This window comes from Zootoca vivipara, chromosome 2, assembly GCF_963506605.1.
Source record: "Zootoca vivipara chromosome 2, rZooViv1.1, whole genome shotgun sequence".
NCBI classification, from domain to species: Eukaryota; Metazoa; Chordata; class Lepidosauria; order Squamata; family Lacertidae; genus Zootoca; species Zootoca vivipara.
The window spans coordinates 110,959,260-110,975,746 of record NC_083277.1 but is presented as its reverse complement, the minus strand read 5'-3'; the positions used below and the strand labels follow the sequence as shown (position 1 = coordinate 110,975,746).

Sequence of the window (16,487 nt, the reverse complement as noted above, 5' to 3'; positions counted from 1 at the left end):
AGGGCAGACCTTTGAGTAAACATTACAAAAGGATCTTAGCCGATAGGAAGCATTCTGAGGATCACCTTTTTTCATCCCACTTTCAGCTGAGTGCCGAAGAGAAGCGGCTCAGCGGTGCTGAAGGACGCCGACATAGAAGCAGTCTTAACTCCAGGTAAGTGTGCAGGATTGCAGCTGCCTCATCCAGTGCATGCAGAGCTTACTGAAACTCACTGTACAATTTCACACCTGAAAATGCCCCCAGGAAGGGGACCAGATTGCCTCTTGGGACATGCCTGCATGGTGCTCGTCTGGTTTGTTTTCATAAGCCACATTTTAAGCCATTTTCTGTGCCTCTCGGGTATGGAGAGGGATTTCACACGTGGCATTTCGGTCACAGTGCCAAACAGACTTGAAGCAAAACTGATTTTATTTTTGAGCAAGCAAGCTTCTCTAATGTGAGATTCCGGGCACATTACCCAGAGTCCATGTTTATATTTGGAATGTGGCACAGCGGAGACCCTGGTGTCTTTAGGATATATGGTTTATTTACACATATATACAACCTGAGTCTACAATGGAGGGGTTCACAGCATCAACACCCCGAAAGGGTCTTTTTCCTCCCATAGCCGCAGCCTTGGATTCAAACAGAAATCAAGCATGGCTCTGCCTCTCTGTCTTCTTCCAGTTTGTGGCTTTACATCTGGCCCACATCACTGCCAACTCCCAACCTAGGCTTTGTCCTCCTAACTCTCTGACGTCTGGCACAGAGCTCCCTCTCCTTCGTTCTCTTAATGGCCCATCACCCAGGCACTTGCCTCGACACAGGAAGCTAGCCTGACTTATATTTTAACACTTGCTGGTTCCAGGGTTTAGACGGATCTTGCATGCAGCCTACTTCCTCCCCCCCCCCCCCGGCAGCTCATAACAATATAATCAGCAGTGGCCTGGTGCCCCTTGGGACTGGTAGGGCAGAAGGCGGGGAGGCTAACAGTAGGTGGCGCCAGAGCTAATGACAGGCAGAGCCAAATCATGCTAGTTTTGCCCCCCCCCCCCGAGCTCTGCAAGGGCAACACTGACCCCTGAGGAGGAGGGAGGTGACAGGAAGTGCCACCCTCTTGACAGGCTGCAAGGAAGAAGGCAGGCAGGTTGGGTCTGGCTAAGGGCAGGCAGAGGTTGGGGGGCTCTGTCCCATTCTCCCTTATGGACCAGCCGCCTCCACTGTCCGAAATCCGTGTCACATGGGAGCTGGTTGCAGGTTTTTGCATTGGCACCACACTCCACAAAGCGCAACATGCGCCCTTCGCTTTGTAAGGCAGGTGTGGAGGACTCCCTGGTCCTGAATGGGGTAACTGGGCCCCTGAAGGACCAGGTGCGCAGCCTGGGAGTCATTTTGGACTCACAGCTGTCCATGGAGGTGCAGGTCAATTCTGTGTCCAGGGCAGCTGTTTATCAGCTCCATCTGGTACGCAGGCTGAGACCCTACCTGCCTGCGGACTGTCTCGCCAGAGTGGGGCATGCTCTAGTTATCCCCCGCTTGGACTACTGCGATGCGCTCTACGTGGGGCTACCTTTGAAGGTGACCCGGAAACTACAACTAACCCAGAATGCGGCAGCTAGACTGGTGACTGGGAGCGGCTGCCAAGGCCACATAACACCGGTCCTGAAAGACCTACATTGGCCCCCAGTACGTTTCCGAGCACAATTCAAAGTGTTGGTGCTGACCTTTAAAGCCCTAAACGCCCTCGGTCCAGTATACCTGAAGGAGCGTCTCCTCCCCCATCGTTCTGCCCGGACACTGAGGTCCAGCGCCGAGGGCCTTCTGGCGGTTCCCTCGCTACGAGAAGCCAAGTTACAGGGAACCAGGCAGAGGGCCTTCTCGGTAGTGGCACCCACCCTGTGGAATGCCCTCCCATCAGAGGTTAAAGAGAACAACAATTACCAGACCTTTAGAAGGCATCTTAAGGCAGCCCTGTTTAGGGAAGCTTTTAATGTTTGAAGGATTTCTGTATTTTAATGTTTTGTTGGAAGCCGCCCAGAGTGGCTGGGGGAACCCGGCCAGATGGGCGGGGTATAAATAATGAATTATTATTTATTTATTTATTTATTTATTTATTTATTTAGCTTCTGCGAGAGAGGTCCACTCTCTGTTGGCTGAGGATGTTCTCGCACATGGCGTTAGAAACACCTCCTGGCACACACACACAAAAAGCATGTGCACTGCATTGTGAACACCCGTAATGCGAGGCGGGTCGGCATGCATGGTTTGCCTTCTCATTTCACACCAGATTTAAGTATCGCATAGGAAAATGTTGTGTTGCTGCAGGCCCCTGCATATTGAGGGCGGAGTGGGTTGTGTTGCTTATCGTGAGTGATGTCATGGGCACTAGCCAAAAGGCGCTGGTGTGTGCAACCTCGTTTCAGGCCGCAAATTGTATCTCAATGACCTATTAATCGTTGGGCGATTAATTAATTAATTGATAAAAGAATGTGTAGGTGGGAAGTTGTACAGTCATGGGGGAGAACTGAGGTTGCTGTGTGTCAGGTGCAATTTGCAAAGTCTTTCAATGCAATCCAGACTACAGCAGAAAATGTTAAAGGGGGAACGGGGAAACTGTAACCCAGAACCTTGTTCCTATTTTGTCTTTTGGAGAAATTGTTGAGGATGTTAAAATGTTGCTGCTGTAAATTACTAGAACTGCCATTCTTCAGATTTGAGGCTCTTCCTTTGGCTCTGGAAGTTAAGATTTCTTAGATGTCGCATCTAACAAACATGCAGCAACTTGAATGCTGCTTTTGAGACAAAATAAATAAATAAATCAGAAATTTCAGCTGCTTCAGAATATGGCAGCTGGGCTGCTAACTGGGACTTGCTGTACAGAGCCTATTTTGCCAGTAAATGCAAAATGCAACCGACTCTGGGGTTGCGCGCTCATCTCGCATTATTGGCCGAGGGAGCCGGCGTATAGCTTCCAGGTCATGTGGCCAGCATGACAAAGCCGCTTCTGGCAAACCAGAGCAGCACATGGAAACGCCGTTTACCTTCCCACTATAGCGGTTCCTATTTATCTACTTGCATTTTGACGTGCTTTCGAACTGCTAGGTTGGCAGGAGCTGGGACCAAGCAACGGGAGCTCACCCCGTCACAGGGATTCGAACCGCCGACCTTCTGATCAGCAAGCCCTAGGATCTGTGGTTTAACCCACAGCGCCACCTGGGTCCAGTACTGTATCTAAAATCCTTTGCTAATTAAAAGTGCTGCTATTATGCTAAGCTCTATCTGGGTCCAGGGGTTGTGAGGGCTCACCTTTTCCTGCATGGACTAGACCAGCATTTCCCAAACTTGGGTCTCCAACTGTTTTTTTGTACTACAATTCCTAGCCCTAACCACTGGTTCTGATAGTTAAGAATGATGGGAGTTGTAGTCCAAAAAGAGCTGAAGACCCAAGTTTGGGAAACCCTGGACTAGACTATCTGCTGAGACCATTCTCTGACAATCTGTTCCACATGCCCTACCTTAAGCTGTGGCTATCTAGGACGGGACCTTTCATGTGGTGGCACCCTGAGAGTTTTGACAACCTTCCCATGCATATCTGCCTGGCTTGCATCAACTCTGTTCTCTTCCAGGCACCGTTCTGTTCTCTTGAACCTTTTAGAGCAAATAATATGTTCTGGTCTATCCCATTTCAATTTCTTCTATTCGTATCTGTTTACAGATTTGGGGGGTTGTTTTGTTTCTGTTTGTTGAAATGTTTTATCTTTGCATTGTTTTCAGAGCTGCCTGTACATCACCTTGAAGATCTATGGATGGATCTATAGATCTACTGTATAACCATTTTTAAAATAGTGATATAGGAGGCAGCATGCGGCACCCCTGGGAATCCCCGGAGATTTTCCTTTTGAATGGTTGCTGCAGGGCAATTAAGTTTTTCTGGATCGGCTTTAACAAAACTTGTGCTTCAGATTTAAAACAATGAAAGGCACGCTTTTGCGGAGAGCTTTGTAATAACACTTCTCCACAAAATGCAGCACTTTTCAGTTGTTCCGTGTGCAGCTGGGGAGAAATGACTGGTGGGAGGAGGAGGACAACACCCCCAAACCACATACTTGCTAAGCATGACGCAATGTGTTACCTATAGTTGCGTGGTTCCATTTTTCTGCAGCCCCCGAGGTTGCAAATTGAAGTGGAAGATTGGCACAGGAAGAGGGGAGAGGAACTTCTAAACCCTTACCTCCTAGCGTTCTTTCCCACCACCACCACCACCACTGAAAATCACACATGCCCACAGATGTCTTCCCCTCACTGTGGAAAAGGCGTGTGTACCTATGTATGTTTTCTACCACAGCTTGGAGGCTGGCAGTTTTAGGCAGGAAAGAACAGCTCCAGGGGAAAGGGTTAAGAAGCCCCTCTCCCCTAAGGGAAGGGCCATAGCTGAGTCACAGGGGAAGGGGCAGAGGAACTGCTTTCACAAGGTTCCAGATTTGGCATCTCCAGGTGGGGCTAGGAGAGACCGCTGCCCAAAAGCTTGGAGAGTCACCACGAGTTATTGCATACCCTCCAACATTTCTCCGAAGAAAATGGGAATGTCCTATTCAATAATGATGCTGATGATGATAGGTAAAAAACGGTAAAGGTAAAGGACCCCTGGACGGTCCAGTCCAGTCAAAGGCGACTATGGGGTTGCGGTGCTCATCTCGCTTTCAGGCCGAGGGAGCCGGCGTTTGTCCACACAGACAGCTTTCTGGGTCATGTGGCCAGCAGGATTGAACCGCTTCTGGCGCAACGGGACACCGTGACGGAAACCAGAGCACACAGAAACGCCGTTTACCTTCTCGCTGCAGCAGTGCCTATTTATCTACTGGTATTGGTGTGCTTTTCAAATGCTAGATTGGCAGGAGCTGGGACAGAGCAATCGTCGACCTTCTGATTGGCAAACCCAAGAGGCTCATTGGTTTAGACCACAGCGCCACCCACGCCCTAATAATAATATTTATACCCCGCCCATCTAACTGGGTACTCCCATCCACTCTGGGCGGCTTCCACCATACAGAGAAACATAATAAAATACTGGGTATTTGCATATCCTTTTGTGTGCTGATTGCACATAATTTGTTTGATTTCTGTTAGGGAGAAGGAACCAAGAACAATGGAAGGAAATGGTGACCTGCCATCTACTTTCAAATTTCTCTTTGCAGCCTTAAAGGGGGGTGGGGGGTGGGAGAGAAAGCTGTGATGTTCCGGATGCCAAATCTTGGCCCCCACTGCAGTCTGCACATGAGATGCAAGCTCATCACCCCCCCCCCCAATACACAGGAAAGTCCCCAAAACACACACACACACACACACCCGAGGATCACAGGGCAGTCTTCAATACAAAAAGACAAAAATCATAAGATTGGAAGGGACCACAAGGGTCATTTTGTGCCACCCCCTGCAAAGCAGGAATCGTTTGCCCACCACGATCCTGAGATTTAAGAGTCTCATGCTCTGGCGACTGAGCGATCCATTTTTGTGCATAGAAGCAAACAAAAACTATACTACCCCCCATCCAGTTTCAAAGATTGAACAATTAGCCAAAGGCCAGGGAGAAAAGGAATGTTTTTGCCCAGCACCTAAATATATATAATTATATAATAATAACAACAATTTATTATTTATACACCGCCCATCTAACTGGATTTCCCCAGCCACTCTGGGCAGCTTCCAACAAAATATTAAAAATACGATAAAACATCAGACATTAAAAACTTCCCTAAACAGGGCTACCTTCAGATGTCTTTTAAAAGTTAGATCAGGCATCCCCAAACTTCGGCCCTCCTGATGTTTTGGACTACAATTCCCATCTTCCCCGACCACTGGTCCTGTTAGCTAGGGATCATGGGAGTTGTAGGCCAAAACATCTGGAGGGCCGCAGTTTGGGGATGCCTGAGTTAGATAGTTGTTTATTTCCTTGACATCTGACGAGAGGGCGTTCCACAGGGCAGGTGCCACCACAGAGAAGGCCCTCTGTCGGTTCCCTGTAACCTCACTTCTCGCAGTGAGGGAACCCCCCAGAAGGCCCTTGGAGCTGGACCTCATTGTCTGGGCAGAACGATGGGGATGGAGTCGCTCCTTCAGGTATACTGGGCCGAGGCCGTTTAGGGCCTGTGTCCAGACTTGCTATTCCTCTTGTGACACAGATTTCTTGTTTTCCTGCAGCGCCTCTCCCCTGTGCATCCTCAAAATCTGCTCCAGGCGATTGGAGGACCCCCCGGAGCAGACTGGGGGGTTGGAAGGGCAGAGGAATGAGACCTGCAGGTATCGGGCGGTATATTATTCCTGCAGCCCCCAAAAAACTTGATCGCACATTAGAAGGTAATGAAGTTGCTGTTGATCAGGCTAAAAAGGAAGCCCTTCTTGTCCTGCGTTCTGTTCTCACAGAGGCCGACCAGAAACCCATGGGAAACCCGTACGGAGGACATGAGCACAGCTGCACTCTTGTGAATCCTAGCAACTGGTCTTTAGAGGCATGTCTTCCGTCTCCAGCACTGAAGGCAGAAAATAGCCACTGTAGTATGCCCAGAGTGGAAGAGCTGCAGCAAACAGTGCCCTCCCTCCTCTAGCAGAAATCCCAGTGTGATTCAAGAAACAGCTTATCAAAATGTTCAGGTGCTAATGTTCTCCGCTCCAGTGTGCTAACCCCAGACTTTCCAAGTGTCCCTATTTTCCAGCTGTCTCCTTTTCTGATTTGATTCCGGAATGGGCCGCTTTCCCTTAGGGCATCCCTATTTTCATCAGAGAAATGTTGGAGGGTATGTTATAAGAGGACAAGGGAGGCATTCATGGTGAGTTCTGGCACCTCTTTTTCTATAAAAATAGCACTGGTTATAAAACCATGAGCATGTTATACGCCTTCCATAACAATTTGTTCATTCCACACTTTTAAATACATTTCTCCATCACTTAAGAGTACCTCCAGGCTGCGAGTCTTTTTGCAAGAGGGGATTCAGCTGCGTACAGGTGCATGCACCTAGTTTTATCAGAGAAATGTTGGAGGGTATCGAATAGGCTCCCCCCCCCCCCAGCTGGGACTCAGTTCTGGCACCTCTCAGGTGGGCACCATTCTTTCTAAGAGGAAGGTGTTCCTGGTGAGTCCCAGCACCGCTTTTTCAAGGAAAATAGCACTGGGCATCCCTATTTTCATCAGAGAAATGTTGGAGGATATGCAACCCTGTAGGATAGGCTACTAGTCCCAGGGAACCTGTCCTTGTCCTTTCTCTCTGTTACCAACACCTGCCTAGGACTAAGAGAAAGGGATTCACACAGCTGTACGGTGGTCTCGTCAATTTCTTACAAAGGATACACGTCCCTTGGGACTGAAGCAAGGTGGATAAATTTTTTTAAAAAAATTAAAGTAAAAAAAAGAGAGGTTCTTTTATATTGTTTTAAATTGGATTTCTTTTATTTAAATTAGATTTTAAAAATAAAATGCTTTTGGAGGATAAATCTTTCTAAAGATAGTTTTCTATTTAGGTTACATTATAGTCTAAAGCAAGGGTCAGCAAACTTTTTCAGCAGGGGGCTGGTCCACTGTGCCTCAGACCTTGTGGGGGGCCGGACTATATTTTGGGGAAAAAAATGAACAAATTCCTATGCCCATAGCTGCCAAGTTTTCCCTTTTCTCGCGAGGAAGCCTATTCAGCATAAGGGAAAATCCCTTTAAAAAAGGGATAACTTGGCAGCTATGCCTATGCCCCACAAATAACCTAGAGATGCATTTTAAATAAAAGGACACATTCTACTCATATAAAAACATGCTGATACCTGGACCATCCGCGGGCCGGATTTAGAAGGTGATTGGGCCGCATCCGGCCCCCGGGCCTTAATTTGGAGACCCCTGGTCTAAAGGCTATTCATCAGGAAATAAGGATTTGTTTTAATTTTTTCATGTGTGCTAAAACTCAGCCTAAGTTTTTTGTTTTTTTAAAAAAAGTTTAACCACATCAGTTAAGAAACATGGATACATATGCTATGATGTTATGGCTTTAGTTAAATAAATTGTTTAAATTGTTATTAAGGAAATGATTATTTTTCTCCTTCCAATAAAGTAGTACAGCAGAAAAGTTTTCCAAATATAAACAGTTAACTTATTAAACCTCAAATAATTTCATAATTATCTATGTATTTCTCATAGTATAACCAAATCAGTAATTTTTGATCTCACTGTAAAAACTGCTCTGAAAATTTATTATTCCAAAAATGAAACCTTCATCTGGTTGTAAATATTAAGGTTATACCAGCAAGAATGAGTCTTTCTGCAAAAAGAAAGAAAAAAGAAAGATCTAAATCAAGTCTTACTCACTAGTGATTTAAATCAAGTCTTACTAGTGATCTAAATCGTGATTTAAATTGATTTGATTTAAATCAAATCCACCCTGGCCTGAAGTCATTTCTTTTCAGGGGTTGGGGGCCCAGGCTTTCGTTGAAATGCTGTGGAGTTATAAGGGTGAAGAAGCAGGAAATAGGAGCTGGAACACAAAGAAAATAAATGATCATGGTGTGTTTCAGGGCATGTGCAATATTGAACCAGGATTATTTTTCTCCAGCTTCAGCAAGGCTGTGCTGCACTGCCCTCGTGTGGTGAGAGCTTTAATTAAACCTGAGTAGGATTTCTAGGCGCAGTTCTGTATTATCTGGAAGCTACTGCAGAACGAGGAACTCTGTTAGGACCACAGTATCACAATTATCCCCCCCCCCAAATTATATTTTATTGCTTCAACATTTTTAGCATATGCAATCAAAACACCATTATGTCTTTTTTCTTTGTTTTCGTTGACTTCTCCCACCCCAATTTCCGTGGAGAACCAGATACACAAATATAAGATGGGGGGACAGCTGGCTCGCCAGTAGTACATGCAAAAGGGCTCTAGGGGGTCTTAGCAATAAAAGAGAGCTACTGCTATTCTATGATGCAGCAACAGAAGCACAGTATAGTGTTCAGATCAAGAAAAGGTCCTGCTCTATTCTGCTTGGGTCAGATCACTCCTGGAATACTGTGTCCAGTTCTGGGCAGGACAATTTAAAAAGGATATTGACAAGCTTGACCGAGATGATAAATCGGGTCCTCCCTAACAAGAGTTGCAGTGTGACCTGGCAACCAGACCTGTGTTGTAGGTGGGAACGTTTGGATGGCCACAACACCCTACTGGAGGTCCCTTGATGCTGGGTGCAATTAGACCAATGGGATGCCAGCGAAATTGTATCGAGGTACCTCTATATTGTATCGAGGGACCCAGGTGGCGCTGTGGGTTAAACCACTGAGCCTAGGGCTTGCTGATCAGAAGGTCGGCGGTTCGAATCCCTGTGACGGGGTGAGCTCCCGTTGCTTGGTCCCAGCTCCTGCCAACCTAGCAGTTCGAAAGCACGTCAAAATGCAAGTAGATAAATAGGAACCGCTACAGCGGGAAGGTAAACGGCGTTTCCATGTGCTGCTCTGGTTCGCCAGAAGCAGCTTTGTCATGCTGGCCACATGACCTGGAAGCTATACGCCGGCTCCCTCGGCCAATAATGCGAGATGAGCGCGCAACCCCAGAGTCGGTCACGACTGGACCTAATGGTCAGGGGTCCCTTTACCTTTACCTTACCTCTATATAAACCCATGCATGTGTCCCTGAGCTTCCTCTTTTGGGTCAGTGCATTGGAACACCTGCCCACCTCTCCCTATATTTAGGGCTTGCACACATGACCTTGCTATGCCGTCGTGTGTCGCCTGTTGTTGGGACAGGGACACGGCAGGAATTTTAACCACTTGGCTGATTGGCTGGTGCCATTTGGGTTTCGCCTGCCATGTAGCAAATCGTCACAACTTGTAAGGTTGCAAATAGGCTCTGGTTCAGGTGATAGGGGTGGCAGAGCGGTCTGGCCATCCCTATGCAATGGGTATTCTGTTAAAGGAATTCTGGGACTCATTGGTTGGTCAACCCTGAGAGGGGTTGTGCCCTGAGCCTGAGTCCAGGGGGGCATCTGCCTGGTGGACTGGCTTGACCCCCGCCTTCCACTGTGTCGGGTGTTCACCCAAGTCTGACCTATGGTCTGCCCTGGGTCAGCGCTGCCTGCAAGGGTGCAGGGAACTAGTCGAACCAGAGCCTATGCAACCACTCACTTGATTGTAATCAATAAAGTTGTGGCCTAAATTCTGCCAAAAACCAAACAAAAAATTTGAGTCTTGTCTTAATTAATTTGGGGATGGTTAAAAGGTCTACACCAGGCGTTGGCAAGGTTATCCAGCCGTGGGCTGGACAGGCGCAGCGCGACGCCGGAAATGGCGTCTGCGCATGTCCGCAGCGCCGGAAATTGCGGCTGCGGCAGACGCCAGAAATCGCACCTGCGCAGAAGCGATTTCTGGCATCTGTGCAGGCGCCATTTCCGGTGCCGCTCGGCGAGTCCCCGCAGTGCGCTGTGACGGTTTAGTGCAGCGCATGGGGGACTCGCCTAGCAGCTGGCTCAGTTCACGGGCGATCCGTGGGCCAGATAAACGGCCTTCATGGACCGCATCTGGCCCATGGGCCGGAGGTTGCCAACCTCTGGTCTACACACGCAAAAGGTCTGGAAACCAGGCCATATGCGTTGCGTATGTTTGAAGGAGTTGGGTATGGTTAGCCTGGGTAAGAGGAGATGATAGCCATCTTCTAATATCTTAAGGGCTGTTACATGGAAGATGGAGCAAGTTTCTTTTCTCTTGCTCATGGAGCATTAAGTGGACGTGGGCATTTAAAATACTCCAAAAACATTTAATAGTGTGAACCTGAAAGAGAATTATCTTAAGACAACATAACAATGGTACTGAACTCCACACAGCATTAGTAATTTTTTTGCCTGAAACATGTGTTGTTGGAGGTGTAATGCTTATAGTTTTCCTTTCAGTGTGTTCACTGTACTATATAGAGGTTTTTGTTTGCTATGGTCCCTTTCCTCCTTCAAATATCCCCTCTTTCTTTTCCTTTTCCTCCCTTTATACTTCACTTGTTTCCTTTTTTTTGACAAGCAAGGTTGTTTGATGCACAACTGTCTTGGCCACAAAGTGTAATAATGGAACGTACATTATTTAATATAATATTATGTATAATAATATAACATACATACATAAGCACGGTTTTTTCCTCAGCTGGAACTCACCAGAACTGAGTTCTGGTCTTTTTCGGGTGGGCACCATTGCTGTTACAAGAGAACAAGGGAGGTGTTCATGGTGAGATCCAGCACCTCTTTTTCCTAGAAAAATATCACTCCGTATAACCAAAATATAAACTGATCTTCCAAACTCAGAGCAGTTTAGAGTTGCATATAACACTATATGCAGGTGGCGCAGTGAGAATGTCAACGAAATAAGCAACTACCTGACTTTTAGAAGACATCCGAAGGCAGCCCTGTTTAGGGAAGTTTTTAATGTTTGATGTTTTATCGTGGTTTTAATATTCTGTTGGGAGCCACCCCCAGTTGCTGGGGAAACCCAGCCAGATGGGCGGGGTAGAAATGATCAATTATTATTATTATATTGTGCATGCCAGCAGATCAGCATGAACCCAGGAAATGTACTTACACAGGTAACATCCGATGTCGGCGGAACTGAGATGGAGAGATAGGCACTTATAGGCACCTCTGGTGGCCTTGCTCAGGGGATGCAACGGTTGGGGGCAAGTGGAGATTGGTTTTGTTACCAGGGAGAGAGTTATCACTGCATCTGCAATCTCTTTGATGGGTGCGGGGGAGAACCAGCATTACCTGGAAGACCTTGGTCAACTACGCAATCTTTGCCGCTCGGCTTGCCCAAGGCTTGGAGGAGGCGGCAGCTCTGACACCGGGCAGGTGGCACTCAGAAGCCTTGTTTATTGCCGAAATCGGAGAATCTGACTCATTAGAGACTCTTGGAAGCCCAGCTGGCCCCAGATGACTACGTGGCAAACTGGTGAGAATCCATGTTGCAGATAAACTAGCAAACTTTCCCAGCTCTTGATCCTTCTAAGTGAGAGTTTAAGGTAAAGGTAAAGGGACCCCTGACCATTAGGTCCAGTCGTGACCGACTCTGGGGTTGCGGCGCTCATCTCGCATTACTGGCCGAGGGAGCTGGCGTACAGCTACCAGGTCATGTGGCCAGCATGACAAAGCCGCTTCTGGCGAACCAGAGCAGCACACAGAAACGCTGTTTACCTTCCCGCTGTAGTGGTCCCTATTTATCTACTTGCACTTTGACGTGCTTTTGAACTGCTAGGTTGGCAGGAGCTGGGACCAAGCAACGGGAGCTCACCCCGTCGCAGGGATTTGAACCGCCGACCTTCTGATCAGCAAGCCCTAGGCTCTGTGGTTTAACCCACAGTGCCACCTGTGTTAAAATAATTTTGTTCAATTTGAGACCGAGTCCTTTTGAATGGCATAATCTTCTTGGAAGGTCATTGGGCAATGACGTCCAGTTGTGGAAAAACATGGTTTTGTTCTTTCTGTTGTTGAATATTTTCTGTAATCTTGCATCAATAAAGAAGTTGTGGGGTGTGTTTGTTTGTTTTTGCAAAAGCAAAATATCCTTGTAGATTAGCCCATCCTACCTTCCAAACAGAATGACTCTTATCCATCTTCTCTCTGGTTTTTTTCTTATTTTTTTTGTCTATGCAAAAAATCAGTACAGTGGTACGTCAGAAGTCAAACAGAATCCGTTCCGGAAGTCCATGTTGGACGTTCGGGTTCCAAAGAATGTTTGCAAACCGGAATACTCACTTCCGGGTCTGTGGCATTCAAGAGCCAAAACGTTTGACTTGCAAGGCATTCGGAATCCAAGGTTGTTGTTGTTTAGTCGTTTAGTCGTGTCCGACTCTTCGTGACCCCATGGACCATAGCACGCCAGGCACTCCTGTCTTCCACTGCCTCCCGCAGTTTGGTCAAACTCATGTTCGTAGCTTCGAGAACACTGTCCAACCATCTCGTCCTCTGTCATCCCCTTCTCCTAGTGCCCTCCATCTTTCCCAACATCAAGGTCTTTTCCAAGGACTCTTCTCTTATGAGGTGGCCAAAGTATTGGAGCCTCAGCTTCACGATCTGTCCTTCCAGTGAGCACTCAGGGCTGATTTCCTTAAGAATGGATAGGTTTGATCTTCTTGCAGTCCATGGGACTCTCAAGAGTCTCCTCCAGCACCATAATTCAAAAGCATCAATTCTTCGACGATCAGCCCTCTTTATGGTCCAGCTCTCACTTCCATACATCACTACTGGGAAAACCATAGCTTTAACTATACGGACCTTTGTCGGCAAGGTGATCTCTCTGCTTTTTAAGATGCTGTCTAGGTTTGTCATTGCTTTTCTCCCAAGAAGCAGGCGTCTTTTAATTTCGTGACTGCTGTCACCATCTGCAGTGATCAAGTAGCCCAAGAAAGTAAAATCTCTCACTGCCTCCATTTCTTCCCCTTCTATTTGCCAGGAGGTGATGGGACCAGTGGCCATGATCTTGGTTTTTTTGATGTTGAGCTTCAGACCATATTTTGCGCTCTGCTCTTTCACCCTCATTCAGGGGCGTACCCAGGATCAAAATTAGGGGGGGGCAAGGGGCGGGGGCAAGGGGCGGGAGGGGAGGGGCCACAGTGGGAATATGGGCGGGGCTACGTGGCCTGCGTCCTCCCAGCTCTTCTGAGGAGGCAGCCCCAGGCTCTTGTTCCCGGCGCGAAGCTCCAGAGGCGCGCAGGGAACGCAAGCCTGGGGCTGCCTCCTCCGCACCTCCCAGGTCTTCCGAGGAGGCGGCCCCAAGCTCCCGTTCCCGGCGCGAAGCTCCAGAGGTGCGCGGGGAACGCGAGCCTGTGGCTGCCTCCTCCACTTACACTCCCCGCTCCCGCTTAGCGCTCCTCCGCTTACGCTCCCCTCGCGCCTCTGGAGCTTTGCGCTGGGAGCCGGAGCCTGGGGCTGCCACGCTGCGCCCCTTAGCCTTTTGCTTCGGGGGGGGGGGCAATTGCCCCCTCCTGCCCCCCTGCCCACGGCACTGGTCGCCCCTCTGGGCAGCTCGCCCCATCCCCCGGGTGCGCTGTTTCCCTCCGTCTCTTACGTTTACACCCCACCGCTTTTGCAGCTCGATAGTGGGAGGGGGAGAGGAGAAAGTGCGATGGGTTATGGAAAGGGGAAAGGGGGGAGGGCTGGTCTGTTTCTTTCTGGCTGGGGCCGCGCACCCCACTTTTTGCATTGAGATTTCTTTCTTTTTAGCTTGGGGGGGGGCGGGCAGCTGGCTTCTAGAGTAGGGCAGCTGCCCTAACTTGCCCCGTGGTGGGTACGCCCTTGCCCTCATTAAAAGGTTCTTTAATTCCTCCTCACTTTCTGCCATCAAGGTTGTGTCACTCTTTTAATTCTCTTTCTAGCATCATTGCTGCATTTGCCACTTTGACCAGCAGATGGTGCCAGAGAGGAACTGTTTGTTATATTGTCTAAGGCACTTTTTACTGCTTTGTGTTGACTTGAGTCTGGTTCCAAAGATTGCAACAGTTTGAACATTTGTATGCTGTACAACTTCATGCCAACATTGCCAGCAAAAGAAGAGTGTCCTGTCTGTCGGCACGAGTAACATTTGAACGGTGAAGCCAGCACAAAAACACACAAACAGTGATGTTGAGAATGGGGCAACTATTTGTCTGCCCTTAGATGAAAAATGTGGGTTACCTCCAACTGAGTCCTACTCAGAGCAGACTCCCCCCCCCTCCCGAAATGAATGAACCTAAGTTAATTATGCCCATTATCTTCAACTGGTCTACCATGAGTAGGATCAACATGGGCAACAGTCCTGCGCTATGCATCTTGCACACGGAATCACAGAATGGTAGATTTGAAAGAAACCCTGAGGGTCATTCTAGGCCAACCCCCCCCCCCTCCTGGCAGTGCAGGAATATGCAGCTGTCCCATATGGGGATTGAACCTGCAACCTTGGCATTGGCACCACACTAACGTGGGTGGCGCTGTAAACCACTGAGCCTCTTGGGCTTGCTGATCAGAAGGTCGGTGGTTTGAATCCCCGCGATGGGCTGAGCTCCTGTTGCTCTGCCCCAGCACCTGTCAACCTAGCAGTTCGAAAGCACGCCAGTGCAAGTAGATAAATAGGTACCACTGCGGCGGGAAGGTAAACAGCGTTTCCATACGCTCTGGTTTCTGTCACGGTGTTCCGTTGCGCCAGAAGCAGTTTAGTCATGCCGGCCACATGGCCCGGAAAGCTGTCTGTGGACAAATGCCGGTTCCCTCTGTCTGAAAGCGAGATGAGTGCTGTAACCCCATAGTCGCCTTTGACTGGACTTAACCATCCAGGGGTCCTTTACTTTTACATCCCCCACCACCACCACCAATTGAGCTATCTAGGCAGTGTGCCATCCTCACTCAGCTGTAGCATTAGGCATGCTGAGAACCAGAACTTTCACGAGACAAAAACAAAACAAGTGACTATCCCTCATGGTTGCAGAGAAATAAGGAGGTAGTGTGAAGGAATCCAGAGAGGGGTAACAGTTTGTATCGTATCTGGGGTTTCTGTGTTCAATCTTTACAGTTCCTGGTCGATTTCTCATTCACTAGTCCTGCTGGCCCAATCTTTTTGCTTGTTTTCTTCCTCCTTTCCACTTATTTCTTTCTGTCCGCTCCCTCTAAATCAGGCATCCCCAAACTTCAGCCCTCCAGATGTTTTGGACTACAATTCCCAATTTCCCCGACCACTGGTCCTGTTAGCTAGGGATCATGGGAGTTGTAGGCCAAAACATCTGGAGGGCCGCAGTTTGGGGATGCCTGCTCTAAATCAATCAAAATCAATACAAAAAAGTACAAATCTGATTTTCTGCCCCCCCCCCCCCCATCAAAAGCCTGCCTAACAAAAATCTTGGCTACGCTCATGCAGGCCTTCCCAGCAATGTTTAGATTATTTGAAAATGAATAGCAACACCCCCTCCAAAACAACAACAACCACCCCACCACGGTCACAACATTTAATGATTCATTGATTAAAGTATTTCCAAGGGATTAAACATGTTACTAACAACGTTGATTAATCAGGCATCGTTCTAAAAGTGGTGCTCGCCCCCCCTTTTCTAAGTTGCGACCTGCCATTTAATTCTCCCCTTTCCCCCTCCCATCACATCTTTCCGGGCTTTTGATGGCAGAAGGAGCCAGACAGAGGCTTAACACCCCCTTGCACTTGGATGCCTTTGCAGCATGGAGTAGCTGGCATTGCAAAGGGAAAGGGGGCCATTGCCCTATGCCTCTAACCAAGGATGACATCAGATCAGGCAGAACCCTGCCATTCTGGCTGGTAGCCAATGGTAGCCTCTTCCTCCATGAAATGGTCTAATCCTGGTTCAAAGCTCCCAGGGTTCTTCCAGATGACCTGTTGCTCAATCACCCAACCTCATTTGTCCGCAGGGTGATTGAACGATGTTTGTTATTTAATGAGCATTTGTTCTGGTTTTGTTTTTTTTGATTTTTTGCCAATTAATTTTTATTAGTGTTCCAAATTTTTAACAAGCTAACAACA

General features: G+C 48.1%; 1 long non-coding RNA gene across 1 annotated transcript in view; it reads left to right on the top strand.

The window, feature by feature from the left end:
- LOC118079317 (uncharacterized) overlaps positions 1-16,487 on the top strand; it is a 47,362-nt gene that overhangs the window by 1,641 nt on the left and 29,234 nt on the right. The window contains exon 2 of the long non-coding RNA XR_009557220.1: positions 87-154. This is a non-coding gene — a long non-coding RNA (uncharacterized LOC118079317). The remainder of the gene's footprint in view (positions 1-86; positions 155-16,487) is intronic.